The 20,862-nt window shown below is 49.5% G+C and overlaps 1 protein-coding gene across 3 annotated transcripts in view; it reads left to right on the forward strand.

Moving 5' to 3' along the window:
* ATR (ATR serine/threonine kinase) overlaps positions 1–20,862 on the forward strand; it is a 1,676,349-nt gene that overhangs the window by 194,817 nt on the left and 1,460,670 nt on the right. The gene's annotated exons all lie outside the window — the stretch shown is intronic.

Below are 20,862 nucleotides of genomic sequence, written 5' to 3' on the forward strand. Positions count from 1 at the left end.
TGGATATAGTCGAAGACCATTAAAAGAGGAGTGGCATGACAAGCAGAGTATACTTGCTCGTTACTCGGATTACGAGGACGAACAATTGCACAAAGTTCGTGCATAAGCACCATCATTATTCTCAACAGGACCGTGTGAGGCAGGCTGCCCTGAAGTCTGGCAGCTCGGTGATGCATTGCGGTCGTGGCTCGCCTTCCGAAATGTAGGCCAGGCATCTCGAGTTTTCTCGGCAGCAGCAGTTCTCGTCCTCGGTTGGCATCAGCTCGCACCGATTGCATGTGCACCAGGTGGAGACGCCGTCCATGCGACTAGGCCCAGGCTCTTCATCTGTTGAATCGTCCTCCCAACTGTTGTCCAAATCCCCATTGTTTTCGCGTGTTTCCCTTTCCAGTAGTTCCTCCTCGGTATACTCGGGCTCATACATGTAGGGCATTATTGTAGCCATTGTGTGGTAAACAAAGTAAAATAATTTATAGAGATGGTACAGGTGTTCACACGGGCTACAAGCGGCTAAGGTAGCTGACCAGAGCACAGAAACGAGTCACAGAATACTCAAGGTAACACAGAGAGAGGAATGGAATCGAAAATCTGCTGCTGTGTGTTGTGAAACGGTCTGTTTATACTTATTGAGGAAAGAGGCGTCCTGCCATTTCCATGGTGACACGTCATTAGCTGAGGCGCAGCGATTGTTGACACGAGACGTGCTTTGGCGTTGGGAAATGGGCGGTACGAGTCTGCTGATGACAGGCTCAGGGGCGGGGGATTTGATTTAGTGCCGCAGAAGCAGGTCAGCCAGGGCGATGGGGGAAAGGATTATCACAAAATGGCAGCTCCCTGGTGCCTGTTTTCACGTGCGTTTAATGGACGAAAACTCAGGTAAGGTCCATAGGAAATTTTTCTAAAATCGAGCCATTTAGGCTTAAAAAAACATGGCCGACCCGTAGGGACAATAAAACATTTTACCGGACCATGCCTTTAAGTTTTATTTCTGGCACCACCAATACCAAATTAGCATGGACTGACTCGCATCTATCTTATTTCAGCATTTCTATAATGCATTGCAATTGAACATTTATATAAAGAGGGGCTGACGCAAGATAGCCTCATAGAACACAAAGCATTTCTGTGGTACAGCAATGCCCACATTTTACAATGGAGTCCAGTTTGAGAAATCTGAATAGGCCTCATCCCACCAATGTACGTGACCTAGGACGTCTAAAAATAAAGACTTGGACTATTTGGGGGAGGTAGCATTTGGTCACCAATTTTCTGTAACACACTATTCTCCTCTCTGTCATACCCAGCCACTGCACTTTTGTTTTCCATGGAAAACCGTCTTTTTTTCAAATGTGTCTATACAACTCAACAAGAGCACAACACCTTGCTTCAGCACTAAATTTCCTCTTATTACCTTTTCCGTGAAACTGGCTGCAGGAGAAATAAGTTGGTGCTGAAGCAAAGAGCTGTGTGACCCCAATGATTTAATGGAAAGAATTAGAAATTAAGAAGTTGTCCGCTATTAAATAGTTTTCTAACAGTCAGTCAGTCAATAACTTTATTCGGCCATCGGTCCATGAAAGTACATCCTAACACATACAAAAGACAAAAAAAAATGTACAAAAAAAATATACATCCTTCCATGAAGCAATTTAACATTTTGCTACGACCTCAAAGTTGTGCTTGTAGCCTTCGGAACCATAACTCAATCGCAATTTTCAAAAATCAGTTAGAGGGTCACCTATCCCTGCCCAGGTACGATTACCTAAGATCCTTTCCCCCAATGGTATGGAGTTGGCACCAGAACACACTGGAAAGTGGGGCCTAATTTCAGTGGGATAATAGACGTTGCAGTGGGGGTGCGGGCTAATTACAATTGTGCTATTTGATGTTAGGCTGCATCTCGTATTACCACCCAGGATGCTATTGGCCACTCCCTGATCCCGGAATTCTATTTGCCCTGAATCACATGGACTTTCACCCTCTTGATACAATCTGGAGCAGTTCAATATAGCCTCCGAGGTTACAAATAGGCAGCCAGGTGCAGTGCGGAGACAATGCATGCATTTGTTTAAGAGCGCGTCCCTGGGTTCTCGTTGATTAGCTGACAGTTTAGGAACCTTGTGCCCCTCCTGGAGCCCCCACTCGCCTTTCATGCCCTCCCCGGGATGTAGTCTGCATGTCCCAAGGCGGACCGCATTGCAGGCATAATTGTGTGCTACGTTACCAACCCTAGCATCTGGTTTAACATTCATTGGATTTATGCTAGCTATTTTGTCAGCTTGCACAGATATGGACTTCTCTGAATATCTTCTATGAAGATTGCTCTTCTCGGTTCTGTAAACTCAAGTTTGGCGCAGGGGAATCACAGTGGGTAGTGGCCTTGGGTGCCTTATTGGCCATTTCACTGTTGGAAACAGTATTTACCTCTTGCTGACAAAGGGGCCCCATCCTGCTAGAGCGCATTCTGGTTGTGGGGCCATTGCTAATGTGTTGTACTATCTCCTCAGGTGGTTGGTGGACCCCCCATAATGTCAACCAGATAAGTGGATTGCCCGCCAATGACTCCCCCTCTCCCTTGGGATTCTATCAGGATCGAGAGCGACCTCTTTATATCTACCAACTCAGACAGACCTGCCTATATTTACATCCACATACTATGGGGTCGGGGCAATTTGGAGGCCAGAATTCGACAAGGGACTACTCCCAAAGCACATGCCCAACGCATTTTTGTTAATGACAGTGCAAATAAGTGGGGCTCTCGTATCAGAATTGGTGTCAATGCCTCCAACTTCCAGTCGTTCCACAGGTTACGGGGTCTATTGGTCTTTGCAGGCGATACCAGCATCTTGAGTTCTTGATTAGGCCCCCGTTGGATTGGAGTTGGAGTCTGTGTCCTTGCAGATGCTCGTTGGGATTTTCTTGGCTGTTTCCCGCCCCACCTTATCTGATTTGGGGGTTGACTGAGGTACTGACCTGTGTTCCCCACTGCTAGCCACATGCCCTGACTCAAATGCAAATCTGTTCGAGTCAGATCTGGTTAGAGGAATGTCAGTAGTGGCAGTGGCAGGGCTAGTAACTGAGAACTTATTAAGAATCAGGACCTCGAAGGCCAGAGTGGTTGAGGAGTCTCCATTGCTGCCCCCTAAACCCACTCCAAAGCAACTTTGTCCTCCTGAGGCACTGGGCAGGCCCTCACTCATTTTTAAGTCCGCTTGTGGTTCTGAGATGAGATTTTCTGCCAGGTTATCTCTGACCATGCGCCCAGGACTGCAAATGGTCACTCTGCTGGCGCTGCAAGAGTATTGGCTTTCTCAAATTGGGCTGCTCTCTGCCCCCTCCCCCAACCAGACATCCTGATTAGTATCAAGGAACTGTTGGATTTCCTTTATCAGGAAATACGCCTCTCCTGTAAACTTTATGGGACTGTGGGCTTTTTTTTAGGTGTAGTAAAAGCACCACGTGAGGAGGATCCTGTTGGCAATTTCCACCTAACAGTCAGTATCCTGCGTTTCTCCTCTATACAGTCTGACATGATGCTTGGGAGTGGGGAATTTTGCGTGGTGTATAGAGGTGGCTTGATTTGGGTTGGCTTTGGTTCAATTAAAATTGGGAGCACAGTCGATAATCGTACAGTCACAGCTCAAAGGCCTCAACAGCCCTGCTCAGCCCTTTGGTTTTGACCTCTCACCTTGTTGCACGTGTCTCGTTTCTTTTCCCAGCCTACTCCTGCACTTCTGCTCCTCGAGGGAACCGCCTTCCACCCCACTGGCGTGGGACACCCTGCGGAGCGAAACACCTGTGCCCTTAATCCCACAGGCTTCACCCTGGTGGCCCGTGTCCAGGGATCTTAAGCTGAAGGGGGCGTGGCCAGCAAACAGCCTCAGTACAGAGCCCCTCCTGGGCCTAGTGCAGTTGCAGGGAGCAGGATTCATGGGACACCCTCAACCTTAATCCCGCTGGCTTTCGGGTGTTTCACAGGAACATGCAGTGGGTATATGCTAACTTTGCCACTTAGTGCACGTGGAAGCAGTTCCCTACAAACTGGGCTTAGTTGTAGTCTTTGGTGTTACTTTTGTTTAATATGCTTGTGGTTCTGAGATGATATTTTCTGCCAGGTTATCTCTGACCATGCGCCCGGGACTGCAAATGGTCACTCTGCTGGCGCTGCAAGAGTATTGGCTTTCTCAAGTTGGGCTGCTCTCTGCCCCCTCCCCCAACCAGACATCCTGATTAGTATCAAGGAACTGTTGGATTTCCTTTATCAGGAAATCCCTCAACCTTAATCCCGCTGGCTTTCGGGTGTTTCACAGGAACATGCAGTGGGTATATGCTAACTTTGCCACTTAGTGCACGTGGAAGCAGTTCCCTACAAACTGGGCTTAGTTGTAGTCTTTGGTGTTACTTTTGTTTAATATGCTTTTAGTTGAACCCCACTAGACATGAGGTCGGGTCAGCACCACAAACATAGGTGACCATTTATTTTAACAAATCTGGGCTGTACTAGTTTTTAAATTGTTTACAAGCATATAAAAGTGATCTATGCACACGCCCTCTAAGATTATGATACCAGAAAGTTAAGAACCAATCGAAAAGTTAGATATTTGATGGAAGTTATTGTTGGTAGTGTTGGCCACAGTAGCTTTCAGGAATGCCATCTGCACAAGAAGATTGCAAGCCAGCAATTATATTCTCATCAGGATGGAAGCCTGCCAGGCTTAAACCAAGTGTCGATTCTGCATGCTGCAGAATCCAGTATGATCAAATAAATTGGGCCACTGAGAACTGCAAAGCTAGGATGAACTCGTTTTTTAAATTTATTTTTATAAACAATTTTATTTTTCAACATAACCCAAAACCGTACAGACATTGTATTACCTTATACATTATGTTACATTACCATTTTCGCCTGTCTATTCCTCGTATCCCCCCACCCTCATCCTGGCCTTCTAGACATCAGACCAGACAATCACTTTATTGTTCATTCCCTGCATCACCTCTGGTATCGGCACTAATCCTCAACCAACTGTCTCCACGCTTCCACTCCTCCTCCTCCCTGTTCTGATGATCTACCCACCGCTTCCTGCCATACCATTGTTTCCACATTTGCCCATTTTAACAAATGCTTCCACTACACTTGTACGAGAGGTCTCATCTGTGCTTTCCAACCCATAACTATTCTCCGTTTCGCTAATATATGTGCTAGATCCTTCAATTTACTGACATGTTTAGCTCTTTTGGGTCTTGCAAAAAAAGCCTGGGGGATCCGATATCCGATGTGATATCTGCTTTTGCTAATGTATGAGCTACTTCCTCTCAGAATCTTCTATTCTCTATACAGGCCCAGAACATATGAACCAAATTCACATCCACCACCCCTAATTTCAGACACGTTTGTATCGCTGCCTGGCCAAACTTTGCTATTCTGTCCGGGGTTAACAATGCCCTGTGTGTTATATGTACACCTTAGCTCTATTCCACTGTGCATCCGACATTGGCTCTCCCAGGTCTGCCTCCCACCGTCTCGTCTGGCTCAACTCCTTCCTCACTTTAGACATTATAGACATTAGCAAATCGTATAACCTTGAAACCTTGTACCCAACTTCCGACATGTCATAAATTGTCTCAATCGTGTCGTCCGGCTGCAACAGGGTGTCGGTTTCGGGCCATCTGCGCCAGATCGTCCGTAGTAAGCACTAGTGTGTAAGGTACTGGCCTGGATGTACCCCTACCTCCTCTATCAGGTCCCCAAAATCTTTAAGAATCCCCTCCTGAATCAGGTCCCCCACCGTAGCTACCCCATTAAGTTCCCAATATTTCCAGACAGCCATCCGCAATTGGTCACCTACTCCCTCCAGCGCCACTAATGGGATCTGCGGGGAATATGGCATCACGCCCCCCATTAATTGACAGGCTCTACGCCATGTCACACATCCAAATCTCATCAACCTAGGTAAATGGACTGTGCGAATGTTCGCCAACCATATCATTTCTTTCAGGTAAAACTGCGCCCCTGTAATGAGTAACAAACGTGACTCGTATGTTTGCTCATCCGACAGCAACTTGGCTACAAATTGCAACTGGCTGGCGACGAAATATTGCTAAAAATTAGGCAGCTTAATCCCTCCATACTCCTACGCATTTCGAAGTTTCCAAAGTGCCACCCTACATCTTGAATTGCGCCATGGGAAGTCCCTACATATACTATGTAGTTTATTGAAAAACGATCTTGGAATTGCAAATGGGATATTTGTGAAGAAGTGGAGTAATCTCGGGAGCACCACCTTTTTCAGCAATGCCGTTCGTCCCATCATGGATAATGGTAATCTAGCCCAAAACGATATGGAGTTTTCGATCCCGTTCAATGCCCTCACAGTGTTGTGTGTGTATACTCCATCTGAGGATCATGATAAATGTTCACTCCCAGATAACGGAACTTGCTTACTTCATATTTAATCGGCAACACCGTCAGCCGTCGCGCCGGCTTCCCAAAGTATTCTCCTAATGGAAATAGACTCGACTTTTGCGGGTTTATCCTTATGCCCGACAAGGCAGTATATCGCTCCATCACCTCTAAAATATATTGTAGATTTGTCTCCCGATGTTGCAGGTAGAGTAGCATATCATCTGCATACAATGATATCAAATGTCTCCCACCCAGCGTTTCAATCCCTGCCTCCCCATATTCATCCCGTAGATATATCCCCAGCGGCTCCAATGCCAATATGAATAGCATTGGAGACCACAGACTCCCTTGTCTCATACCTTTACCCAACTGCCATTGATCTGAGATTGTCGTTCCTGTCTTCACCCTAGCCACTGGTTCATAGTACAGCAACCGCATCCACTTAATGTATGTCGTGCCCATACCAAACTCTTCCAATACCGCCACCAGCCATGGCCATCTGACCGAATCGAATGCCTTGGCTGCATCTAGTGATGCCACCACACATTGTTGAGTATCATCTAGAGTACAATCTATCACATGGTGCAGTCTACGTAAGTTAATAGCAATATTCCTGTGTGGGACATAGCCTGTCTGATCTGAGTGTATAAACTTGGCTATAATCGGCCTAAATGCCATCACTGCTGTAAGTATCTTCCTGTCCTGATTCAGCAACGACAGGGGTCTATACGAGCCACAATCAGTATCTGGCTTATTTGGTTTCAACAGGGGGACTAGCAACGATTCTCTCAAGGATCCGGGCAACCTTCCCATCTCCAATGACTCATTAAGCATTTCCAGCTGTGGCGCCAGGAGATCGGACTTCTACTCTTTATAGAATTCGCTGGTGAGTCCATCTGCTCCTGGGACTTTGCCAGTCGGCAGCTCTTTTCTTTTTTTTTTTTTTTAAACTTTTATTTTTGTTGGCAGAGGAAAATAGCTTAAACATACAGCAGCTAAAGGTGACATAACGCATGTTCGACAGAGAGCAGTGATGCATATGAGTACTGGTATAAAAACAGACATGCATAAAACATCATGAGGCGTTCAGAGCTGAGATATTTCTTCAAGAAGATTGCAATGAGTTGTCCTCCGAGGAGGACACCTCTAGACCGTTGAGATAGCTGTTGAAAGGAGACCAGACATTTTTGGGCCGGGAGGGTAGTGAGGTACTCCTCCTCCTCACAGTTCCGGGACCATGTTAATAGATTCAGCCATTTCTGAAATGTGGGGGGGAGGAGGACTTCCAATTTTGTAGCACACATTTTTTGGCAATTAGGCAGCTCACATTTAACAATTTGGCAGTGCCCCTGACACCCTCAGCCCCCACATCCCGAACAGGACCCCAAGCGGGTTAGGCTCAATAAGTGTCACAAATTTCTGAAAGCGTCTTCAGGATCTCGCCCCAAAACATATGGAGGTGGCACGCATTTTCAGCACCAAAGCGAGGGCAGAGTCTCTGGTCGGAGCGAACAAACCGGGAAACTCTGCGTGGGGATAGTATAATCTGTTCAACAATTTGTATTGAATAGTGCGATAGCGAAAGTTCAGGGAGACTCTACTAGTGTGGGAGCACATTTTCGTCCAAAGTTGATCGGTGAGATCCAACTCCAGGTCAGATGCCCAGTCATCCCGGGCCCTGGAGGGCAGTGTTGGGGGGGCAGTCAGGAGGAGTTTATAGTGAGGATACCAGCCCGCGGGCCCCACCGAGTTGGCGATATAGGAAATCCCAGGCGAGTCGGGGGGTTCATTAGGGAACCCAAGCCAAGCATCACGGAAAGCAGCCCGGAGTCTGTGGAATTGTAGCAGTTCCAGCGGTGAACCCGAGTGACCGGGCCTCCAAGTCTGTGGAGTTATGAACTGCCCGTCCGGGTAAAAGTCAGTCAGGGCTAGGTAACCCAGGGAGTGCCAGTGCTTGGCCAAAGCTGTGTCATTCGTAGGTTCCAGCCCGGGGAACCGCCAGGCCGGCAGCCACTTATAGTATGGATGTTCCTCAGCGCACGTGGCAAATAATCGCCCCCAGGCATTCACTGTGGTACGGAACGAGTCGATGGGCGAGTCCGGCTCGTATCGTCGATGTAGTATCAAAGACATCATATTAGTGCCAGACGCCGCTAGGGTCTCAAGCTTGACATGGGGACGAGGGAGGGGGCCCGGGTACCAGTAGGAGGGGAACTGTGCCTGCGCAGCGATCCAGTACCGCAGCATGTCAGGGGCAGTGAACCCACCTCATTCGTAGGGTAGTGTCATAGCGAGCCCCTTTTTGCGAACGGCCCCTGTGTGCCACAGAAACTGAGCGCACCGCTTGTGTAAGTCCGGGAAGTATTTCTTACCGGGCCAGACGGGTACATTAGTGAATACATACAAGAGTTTAGGAAGCAATATCATTTTTACTAGCGAAAGTCTGCCCGCTAAAGAGAGTGGGAGAGGGGACCAACACGTCATCTTGGCTGCAGCCTGTTCTGCCACGGCGTGTAGTTGTCCACCAGGAGGGTATCTCTGGTCAGGGACACCTGAACCCCAAGGTATTTAATCCCGTTGGGTGACCAACGGAGTGGATACTCGGTGGTGCAGTGGAGCTCGTGAGGGGGAAGAGTTCAGACTTGGTGTAATTGATCGTAAAGCCAGAGTATGTCCCGATGCGGGTGATGTCACGCAGTATTGGGTCAAGGTGAGTATTTGGGTCCCTAACAAACAATAGCACGTCATCGGCGTACAGTGAAACAATTTCGGGGGTGTCTTGGAGCCGTATCCCCTTGCGCGAGTGGCGCACCCGGACAAAGTCCGCCATGGGCTCGATGGCCAGGGCAAACAAGATCGAGGAGAACGGGCATCCCTGGCGGGTGCCTCTGAAGAGAGGGATCAGGCTGGAAATATGGGAGTTGACGCGGACCCTGGCCACCTGGGAGGTATACAGTAATTTAATATATGCAATCATCCTGGGTCCTATGCCCATGGTCTCAAGGACAAGCCACATGTACTTCCAGGACACCATGTCAAAGGCCTTCTGGGCATCCAAGGTGACCGCAACCGCACTCACCCCCTGGTCGATACCCGCCATGACATTGAGAAGCCTCCTGATATGGGATGTAGACCTCCCGGGCACGAATCCTGACTGGTCATCATGCACCATGTAGGACATGACGGGCAAGAAGCACCTTGGCAAACATTTTTGTGTCCAAATTCATCAGCGAGAGGGGCCGACAGGACCCGCATTCATTACTGGGCTTACCAGGCTTGAGCAGGACCGTAATGATGGCCTCGCGTAGTGTCGGGGGAGGGATCCTAGCCTGAGTGACTCATTCCACACCCCAAGCAATTCAGGGGCTAGTATCGCCACATGTTCCTGATAAAATTCAGCCGTTAGCCCGTCAGGGCCCAGCGCCTTACCTTTAGGGAGATTGGATATGGCCTCCACTATTTCATTCAGTGTAATAGGGGAATCTAATTGATCTCTAGTGGCAGGAGAGACACATATGGTAGGAATCTGCTCCAGGAGTTCCCGCATCTGGGAGTCACTATGTTCAGGAGGCTGGGAGTATAATTCGGAGTAGAAACCTGCAAAGACTTCAAGGATTTGCTGGTCGGACCAATGTAGTATCCCCATGCTATCTTTGATACAGGTTATTTGGGATTGACCCCATTCCCCCCGTGCCAACACGGCCAGCGTTTTGCCGGGTGTGTCACCCTCACCGTATTTACGTGCCGCCGGCGGGCGACTGAAGTACTGGACTTCCCTGATGGCGTGTTCATTGAAGGTTTTAAGCAGTCACTGATCTGGGATAGGACGCTTGGGTCGACCGAGGCCGGGTGGGCTTGCTCCAGATCCCGTAGTTTAGTTTCACCGCGGGTTAGGGCGGCTCTTATATTTTTAAGGACATCAGACTCTCTGGAGATGGATGCCCCCCTGATAAATGCCTTGAAGGGATCCCAGCGAACCCCTAGGGTGGTTGTGTTCAGAGTAAGTCTGGACGTCAGTGGGGATATCTGCCTTGAATACAATATCCCGCAGGGCGGTTGATTTAAATCGCCACGCACAACTAGTAGGGGCGGGTATCCCCAATTCTAGGGCAATCAAGACCGGTGAATGGTCGGACAGTGTGCGCGCGAGTATCCGTGTTTCCATCACCCTGCCCAGCAGGGGGCCGGACAGCAGGACCAAGTCGATCCTGGAGGAGCTGTCGTGAAGTGAAGAGTAATAGGTGAACTCGCGCGCTAGCGGATGTAAGGCCCTCCAAGCATCATGAATATCAAGAGTCCCGATGTGGGATAGGAGTCTACGCGCTGCGCCGGATAGGGACCTAGGGGCAGGGGCAGTACCGGTCCGATCCATTCCGTTGTCCAGTATGAAATTCATGTCCCACCCCCCCCCCCAATGATCTGTACCCCAACGTATCCTAGCAGTATGGATACCACCTGGTCCACAAAATCGGGAGAATCAACATTGGGGCCGTAAGTATTTACCAGTAAGTAATCCCTGTTGGCTATAGCGCAGTATAACACACCGCATCTCCCCTCAGGATCAATATAGCTCTTGTGGAGGGCGAACTTAATTGACTTATGAATCATCATCACCACCCCTCTAGCGCGCGTGGAGTATGAGGTGAAATACCTGTGTGGTTCCCATGACGGCGCAAAGCTCTCGATCAGAGGGCCCATTGAGTGAGTCTCCTGCAGGAGCAGTATTTTACAATCATGTCTGGCGGCACACGCCACAATTTTGCGAGCCTTGGTATAATTGCTTAGGCCTTGTACATTCCAGGTTATTACTGTCACAGGCATGTCAATGACCTAAGTAACATCCCACCAATGTCGTCGTAATCGGATTCTAGGGCGAGGGTCGCCCCCATTTGGGCCACCCGATGCACTGTGGTCCGCCAAACCTCCTCTGCCTTTTTACACATTGAACATCAATCCCATCCCTCCCCCACCACCCCATCCAAGCGGGCAGTGTAAAGCCCCTCCCACCACCCAGAATTACCAACATGTTGCACAAGGACAACCACATCGACACCCTCTAACCTGAGGATGCCAAGAGACACTATCCAACCGGGATGTGCCCCCACCATGGCCCAACTGGGGCCAACCATCAATAACACCCAACCAAACATAAACATTGCTATTGCAGTGGGGTGTGCTGTTGCCATGGGGTCGGCCACTTGAGCATTGTATAGGACAGCGAAGCTGTCAAAGGCAGGTTCTGTGGTAAGCGGATCGTGAGACAGGTCCAAAGTCAACAGTCCGCCAGAAGCAGGATGGGAACCAGGACGCGTCAAGGGGTCACGGTCCGTTCCACGTCCTGAGAACACATCCCGATCAGCGTCTAGTGTATCAAGGATGAACCTGAGGCCAGCAAACTGCAGACGGGGCCGTATATGTTGAGGTTGCAGTACAGTGTTGCTAGTGACAAATTCACACTAATGAGGAAAGAAGGGAACTGCTGAATAGATTGATTAGGCCGCATCAGGGCATGGTGCATTAGGTCAGTCGTCTTCGGCGCGGCCACCCACTGGACCATGTTGAGGGATGTGCGCTTCAATTAACCTCACTGCCTCATCAGGCACAGTGAAGAAATACAATTTACCATCGTACGTGATCTTGAGGCGTGCAGGGAACAGGATGGCATATGGGACATTTTGCTCCCTAAGCAGTTTCCTGACCCCGAGGAACTGGCGTCTCTCTTGTTGTACAGCTATTGAAAAATCTGGGAAGATCCTGATGGTACTAGATTCCAGTTGTAGATCCCCTTTCTCATGTGCTAGGCAGAGGATGAGGTCTCTATCGCGATAGTTTAGAATTCTGGCGATGATAGGCCTTGGAATGTCGCCTGGTTTGGGGCGTGGTGAAAGGGCTCGATGAGCATGCTCCGCGGTGAAGTAGGGCGAGAGGGCCGGATTACCAAGGAGATCTCTGAGCAGGGTTTCAACGGTGTCCTCCATGCGCCCCTTCAGGGCGTTTTCGGGTACCCCAATAATTTGCAGGTTATTCCTACGAGAGAGCGATTCCAAGTTGTCGCATTTTGCTTTCACACTTTTCATGTCACTTGATAGGGAGGTGACTGTGTTCTGCAAGGCTTGAATGTCATCCTCGTTTGTCGAGATTCTGGTCTCGGCGTCGGTGATTCTGGTAGCCGCCTGGTCCACTTGTGTTTTTAGGGAGGCCACATTAGCATTAATGTCATCCAACTTCTCGTGGAACGAGGCAAAGTTTTTAGTGATGGTCTCCATAAGTGTGGTTAGATCAGGGGTTGCTGCGCAGGGGCGAGGGTCCGGTTCCAGTTCCTCCTGTAGGGATGAAGAGTGGGCAGAGTCCGTCCGCGGGACAGATTTGGTAAATTTGTCTATGGCTCCACCTTTCGAGTTCCCTCTAGATCTGTTAGACATTGCAGGGTAATTCAGGTGAGACAGTGCTCACAGTTGGGGCTGGCAGCGAACGGCGAGGGATCAGGGCACGAGGCAAAGGGAGGTGTCAGACACAGCACATATGGCGATGGTAGGGGCCGATTGTGGCAGCCAACCGGGCAGGGAGGCCGCAGCAAGGTAGGAAGTGGTGTCTTTTCAGGGGCCAAAAGGAGGAGGCTGATAGCCCATAGTGGAGGTTTCTCCCTTGGCAGAGAGATGTAGCAGTTGCTGCGTGGGTTTTCACTCAATTGTCAGAGGGCCCCATGCAGGTGCTGATGGGTTTAAGTACCTCCAGTGGAATGGGGAAGAAAAAAAGGAAGGCCAAACGCTCCACTAGACAGAGGACCCCACAGTTCCAAGTCCCACATGCAAGGGGAGAACCCCAATGTAGTCAGGAGCTCCAGCGAAATCAGGTACACAGGAGTCCAACAAATAAGTACCCCTGAGGCCCCCTGCCGGTACAGATTGTCCAACTATGGTGCCCCCTCAAGAGCAGAGCAGGAGGGGCTGGGTCCCGCAACCAGAAACCAGACGGAGGGAGTCTATCTACCAAGGCTTCGAGGCCCCTTGCCGGTGCAGATTCTCAAAATATGGTTGCCCCTCCAGTCACAGGGCCAGGGGAGCTGGGCCCCACATGCAGCAAAGCAGGGTGACATGGTGCTGTGGCCCACCCAGAGGAGCCACGAGCGCTGCAATCCAGGTCCCCCCCAGCTCCTCACCTGCGCCCCCGTGTAGGATCGTGCAGTCCGGGTGGGGCTACTGCCAGCCTCCCCATACTGGTGTTATGATCGCGCTCCGGCGCTAGTGCGAGGAGGAGAGGTGGGGGTGCGCTCCAGCGCAGGCCCCAGCGGCAGCAGCAGCCCACGCGATGGGGCTCTCCTGGGAAGTAAAGGCCACGGCCGTTGGCGAATTCCGCACCGGGCAAGGACTCCCACGTTGACGTAAGGATCTGGAGTGGGTGCATGCCACAGCGCTGGTCCCCGGCAGCGCCACCCGTGCGGTAAGGGGAGGGGGGGGCCGCAGCCGCCGGCAGAGAAGTCCCTGGGAGGGGCGTAGGATGAGCGCTCTGGCGCTCGTGCGATGGAGAAAGGGAGGAAGGCGGGGCAGTGCTCCAGCGCAGGCCCCCGCTGCGGCCGCCCGCGCGGAAGCGCTCTCAGGAGGGGTGTGCGCGTCGACTCGTTGGAGACGCGCACCGGGGGGGGTCCCACGGAGGCCGATCGCAGGGAGCCTCCAGAGGGGGGTCATGCGCGCGGGCACCCCGCTCAGCTGCTACCGCTCGCCACGATGGGACCCAGCAGGGAGGGAGGGCGAAGCAGGAGCCTGACACGGGCGAAGGCCCCAGCGGCTGACGGGCAGCAGGCCGCGAACCGGGACTGTGGCAGGGCAGGTAGAAGAAGCCTGGCAGCAGATCCACAAGGCGTTGGGCTGCAAAATGTGATATTGCCGCAGTTGATGGCGGATTTCGGCCGGAGCCCCACGGAGCACAGGAACTAAGCAGCCATCTTGGGCTGCTCAACAGCACCCCCCCACCCCCTCCAGTCGGCAGCTCTTTGAACATACCCTCTAGTTCCTCAATCGTAATGGGGGCTTCTAATCTGTCTCTGTCATCTGTACTTTGCCTGGGCAACTTAATCTCGGACAGAGCTTCTTGTATCTCTACTACATCACTCCCAGAGCTTTCCTTGTATAATCGTTTGTAATATTCATAAAAGCATTTATTAACACCCTCTTGTGACTTGTACATCTCCCTATCTATTCCAACCACTGCCCTAATAGCTCTCTGCTTATTCTCGCTTTTGTAAAGCCAAGCTAACAATCACCCCGGTCGTCGTCCTTCCTCATGTTCTCAATAGATCTTTGGAACTCAAATTACTTAGCCTGTCCCAGTGCTTCCGGCCTTCCGGTTGTAGTCGGGGTTACCTCCTGTGCCTCCTCTAGGGACCTATAGCTTCTAGCCCGTCTTCCACCCCCCTCAAATCCTGTAAAATACATCCTGCATTCCCTTTGACTCTGATATGGCTACTCCCCTAACCACTACTTTGAACGGCTCCCACAGTGTGGCTGCTGACGACACACTGCCCGTTTTGTGCTGAAAATATTCCTTCACCTCCTTTCTTAGATGCTCCCGAAACCCAGTGTCTTTAAATGCCTCCACTCTGAATCTCCAGGTAGGAATCTTAGCCTGCGGGGCAGAATCTGCCATGTGACAACCAAAGGAGCATGATCCGAGAGGACCCTAGCTTTGTATTCCGCCCATGTGAACTCGCTCAACAACTCACCCCCCACCAACACATAATCCAGCCTGGTGTATAAGTATGTAGGAGCATTGTAGTGGGAGTACCCATGTTCTGGCCGGTGCAGTGTTCTCCACACGTCTCCCAACTGAAACGTTTGTAGCAACGTGTTCAAGGCCTTCGCCGTTGGGGCTGGGCGAGCACATTTCGCGTCTAACCTATCTATCATCGGGTTCAGCGTACAATTAAAATCCCACCCCCATACTAGTGTCCCATCTCTGTACAGGCTTATTTTAGCATACAAGGACCTGAAATATGCTGTTGTCTTGATTCGGAGCATATGTGTTGCTATCGCATATTTCTCTGTTTTCTACCCTCCCCCGCAGTATGATCATCATACCATCTGAATCTAGCTAGGTCTGGAGAACCTTGATCGGGACAGTCGGCACCACCCATATCAATACCCCCCTGGCATATGCCAAGTACGTGGAGCCCAGAGTCACCCCTGCCCACTTCTGTGCCAGGGTGTCTTGTCTGTCTCTAGTCAAATGCGTCTCCAGCAAAAGGGCGATATCTATTTTCTGGTGTTTCAAGTATACCATTACTCTATTCCTTTTGATGTAGATATTTAGACCCCTAACGTTGTAAGTTGCAATCGTAAATTCACCCATCTTTATATAAAACCATCATCCCCTTCAATCACCTCCACCTCTGTCCACCTATCGCGCTTCTCTGTAGGCCAACCCCCTTTTAACTACCCCAACTCTCCCCCCTCCTGCTCCCCAACACTTTCCAACACTTGCCCAGCTTCAAATTTGAAGCTCAGGCACCCCTGTATCTCGCTCGGAATCCGGCACACTTCGGAGTTCGGAGTGCAGCGGGAGGATATTAAGCTATTAGTATCCCTCCGAACCAAATCTAATGGGGGTGATAGTGTGGCTCTGCGCCGTCCAGCTCTGGGCGACGCCAGTGTTCCTGCATTTAGCTAATCATTAATCACTATGCAATATCTAACTTTTATGTCATTAGTCCAATCAATAACCAATAGTCTCTGATCATCAGTTCACTTATACAGCACCTTGGTAGCACAATTCACTTATCACTGCCACTCTTCACCTGGTCATCTGCCTCCGACGGGACGTTCAAAGTGTCCATCCATGTATTCACATCCTCTGGAGTGTCGAAGAAAACCGCTCTATCTTTGTGTAAAACCTTAATCTTTGCCAGGCATAGCAGCATGTATTTCAAGCCAGTCGTGCCTAGTCTCCTCTTGACCGGCACATAGCTGAATCTCTGCTTCTGCATCAAGAAAGTGTAATCTGGGTACGCTGTGATGGTCTCTGATGCTCTGCTTATCGTTCTGTCTTTCTGAAAATGTTCCAAGATCCTCTCTCTGTCTTTATAGTTCAATATCTTGGCGAAGATTGGCCGAGGTGGGGCTTTGGCTGGTGGTCTCCTCGTCAGAGCCCTGTGCGCTCTTTCCACTGTGAACCCCTGGGTAAGACCCTCTGCCCCTATATCTTGCCGCAACATGTTTTCAATGAAATTCGTTGGGTCTGAGCCTTCCTCTCCTTCCGGGAGCCCAATGATGCGTACATTATTTCTGCGGGCCCGAACTTCTTCCTCTTCAGCCCTGTACTCCAGGTTACGCACCTGTTGTTGTAGCGTGGAAACATCTTTGGAGTTCATGTTGCAACTGCTTGCATTAGCTTTCAACTCTTTCTCCAGTGCTCATGTGCATTCTGCCAATGCTCTTGTTTTAGGAGATTCACATCGACACTGACTGCATCAATCTTGAATTTCAGTGACGATTTCAGTTCCGCTATGGCCTCCAGGATCTGTTGGTCACCTCGCTTGGGGGCTCCGTCTCCTTGTATGTCTTGCTCCATTGTCCTCGTAACCTCCGTCTGTGCCGGTTTGGTGAAAGTGTCCATTGATGACTGTTTCGCTTTGGACTTGGTGGACTTTGACATCATAGTGGTTTCTGTGGCGCTATTTTCTGTCATAGACGGTGCAGCACACTGTTGGTCTATGGTATCGCTGCTGCCCACAGCTTCTGCATTGGCGTGTTTGCACCGGGCACTGTATGCACCGCCCCCCTCTGTCGTTTCAGGTTCAAGGTTTGCTCTCCTGCACCAGCGTCTCAAGACCCCACTAGCAACGGTGGTTGTCTGTCTTGTGAAGGCTCTTCTGTTCCTCTTCTTTCTACCACCACAGTGGCTGTGTGTGGGGAACCTGCAAGCTCCGCTGGCCCCTCAACAGCATGCACCGTTTCCATCTCTCTGCTATCACAGGTATTCCATAAGTGTGCCCCTTCCTCCTCTTTGGGTCATCCGCTGTCTTTTGGTCTCGCTATGAAAGTTTGAATGGAAGAGACCCCTCTTTACCTGAGTAATTCTGTAGACCTTAATACGGCTGTTGATAACCTGGTGTAAACACATTTGGGTAGGAGCAGTTGCACTCTGTCTGTATATCTGTGCAAATTGCAGAGTAACCGCTAAATATCTGTAAACTATTTATCTTTAGAATAATTTTACATTTCTCCATTTTAATAAAAGTACTACGTTTAAATGTATTACTTTAAAATATTTGATATGCCAACAATGACAAAACCAATACGTTTGGGCTATTACATGCTGAAAATAATCTCTGTGTTGGGAAGTGCATAGGGAAGAAATATACAGAGGACAGCAAACAAATACACGGAAGAAGCATTGGAAGAAGAGAGGTGTGGTGACACAGGAGTGAATACGTGTGAAATACATAGAGGATTGATTTTTATAGGTCTACAAGTGGGATTGGGTGACAATATGTGGTTGTTATTTAACTTGGTGATGCCTCTTTGTATGTTCTGATATCGGGTATACAACCAAATTCACCTGTGCAAGTTCTAGGGTGCTCATTCCAACTCAGTCTTTAGATATAGCAGTAAGCTGAAGGGTCAAAGCCAAGTTCTTTTGCATGGCACAGTAACCCAAAAGCATGCCTGTTCAAATGTCATACCCTTTGGCGCTAATGATAAGCAATTGGGGCAATCACCCCTCAATAGATGTACCGGTTTGGATAAGCCAGTTCATAAATATAGGAACCATGAGGGCCCTTTAATAAAAGTTCTCTTTTTTGATTAGTCTTCATGGAATTCCATGAGCTTATCCGGTCACGCTGCTCCTGTGACTTTGATGTACCTGCTTGGTCACCTATTTAATTTGACAGGTTAAGGATTTTTAGACCGTGATTTGGATCTTGTATACTGTGTGTGGCCATTATTTTGAAACTGTAGACCCACTGGCAAGAGCCAGTGATGAGCACATTTGATGCTTGGTCAATTCCTTCATAATGTCTGAGAACTTCCAGCATTATCTGAGCATGGACTGCGCCAAGTCTTGGTCGACCTGTAGCTCAGAGCCCTGGAAGCAGAGTGGGGTCTCACGTTTGACCTCCTTTAGGATGTGTTCCTTTTGTTGACGAGAAGATAGCTTAACTACTATGTCCTGATGTCTTGCATGCTTTTCTTGATCTGAGGCCCTGCACGGCGAGCTCTTTCACCAATATTGTATCCGGGTTTGCAACATCCCAGATTCGAGCAAACCTAGGACGAACACAGCCCTTTATTCGGTCCCTTCTTTCAGATTTTGTATGCGTAGGTTGTCTCTCCGCGATCGATTTTTATAATTGTTTTTCTTCAAGGGATTCACATTTATGTGACAATTCCTTTGAGATGGCTCCCAAATCCTCCATACCTTTTGTCCAGGATTATTGAGCGGTGTTGGGATCATGCCGCAGCGGCTTGTTCAATGACACCCCTTCTTCATGGACTGAATTTCGGGTCTGATGTCTGCTGCTGTTTTCCCTGTTCTGTTTTCAACTAAAAGATTGGAGCCTGGAGGAGTGTCCTGAAGGGAAGGCTGGCATTCTTTTTAGATGTTCTTTGCTCAACAGAGCCAACTGGTAAGAAATGTTGTGTTGGGCAGGGACTTACGATGAAAGGGGGCCTTGCTGGGTTGGGTTCTTGGTACGCTGGGGCATATAATTAGTTGGACCTCTCTATAAGCGCAGTTTAAACGCACCCGGGTGGGTGGTGGGGGTATTCCACTTCCATCCCAGGAACTGAGGGTTTACTCAATGTTAAAATTAGTCCGCTGAGAGTCCAGGTCAGCAAGGCATGAGATGGTAGATAACCCCTATTCAGAATGTTTAATGGGATGGTCTAGAGAGATGTCGTAAACTGGGACCACCCCCAGGGTGAAATAGATTTACTCCGCTTGATGTTGGTAGACTGCAATAACAAAGGGGGGGCATAAGGTGCCTCACAATTGCCCATCCAGTGGTGCCCCTGCTTGCCAAGGTTCCCCCATGCTGGGGACAGATCATGGTGTTTCACATCACTGGTACACTCCAGATCAGAGGGACCCTTCCTTATTGACCTCCACATGCTCAGTCACCCCTGATTGAGATCTCAGAGCTCCAAACCCCTCTTTATGCCATCTATCATGACTGTAAACGCTGCCGGTTTCGGGGCCACTGCCACCACTCCTCCAGTCTGAAACACCTGGCACACCTGGCACCAGCGAAGCACTGTACTTGTCTGATCGCTGTGGCCCATGAGTGAATGCCTCAGAAAGGAGCCACAACAGCCAGGAAGAATGGTACACAGGTGGAGGGCTAGGACCCCTCACTCTCGTTCCTTCTGGGACATAGGTAGGATTGGTAGCGGCTCCCATCTTACAGTTGTGGCTCTTTTGTTGCTGACCTGTTGCAGATTTGCTGTGATGGGTCCCCCCAAACTGTCAGAACAGGGCTTCGACCACTCCAGGTACCCTCTTGCAGATGCCGCTTCGCACAGCACCGGATGAGACCCCTGACCAGATTGAATAACTGTCGCTGAGTTAGAGCTCAGAGTTCTGACATTTTCGCATGGTGGCAGCTGGCCACACCTCCACTGAATTTAGTTATTCCTTGGGTTTATGTAACGTATATACATCGGGAAACCAGCATTGGTTCTCTTGTTTTGTTCACTTGCGCGTTATCACCCTGTTGCCAAAAACTACATGGACAACATTTACTGCATTCATTCAAATGTGTAAAATATATTTTTAAAGTGTTTGTGTTCATTGAGCAAGAACATGAACGTTTTGATCACAAGCACTGTACATGATGTTGATAACAGTGAGCAGCCTGTTTTACAAAAGATCAAAGTGATAACAAGAGAAGGTAATGATTCAGTTGCTGGATGGTGAACATGCTAGCAAGAACATGGAATGTGGGCAGCACAAGCTGACAACCCAAGTTCTGTACAAAATTGACAGATAATTAGGTATTGATATACAATTTCAGAGTTCACTATATGGTATGTACAGTGGGAGAGAGGTGCTCCATTGATGTAGTTTAAGATCGAAAGGTTGCAGGCCTGAGGGAGGGTGTGTAAAGGTCAGGGAGAAAGGGAATTGGGAGTGGAGCATGTTGAGCAGGCAGGTAGATTGCTTTGAAGATAGCAGCATTCCATCTAATGTTGGATGGCCGAGAGACAATTGGAGAGTAGAATGGAACTTTCCGGGTGAAGAGTATTAGCGAAAGACTGAACCCACTAGGAGGTGGTTGGAATTTGAGGTGCTCATGTTTAAGGAGATGGAGAATGAAGAAACAATCCAGACAAGTGCAGAGTATTGGTTCTGATGACTGGCAGTGTGAAAGGCTGCTGAAAAGGTTAACAAAAAAAGTTAGGATGGTGGAGCAGTTTGGAGTGATGGTCTGGGGTGAGAAAGTTGGAGACTAGGCTCATTGACAT

Source organism: Ambystoma mexicanum, chromosome 10 (genome assembly GCF_040938575.1).
Source record: "Ambystoma mexicanum isolate Mex_15411 chromosome 10, UKY_AmexF1_1, whole genome shotgun sequence".
NCBI lineage: Eukaryota > Metazoa > Chordata > Amphibia > Caudata > Ambystomatidae > Ambystoma > Ambystoma mexicanum.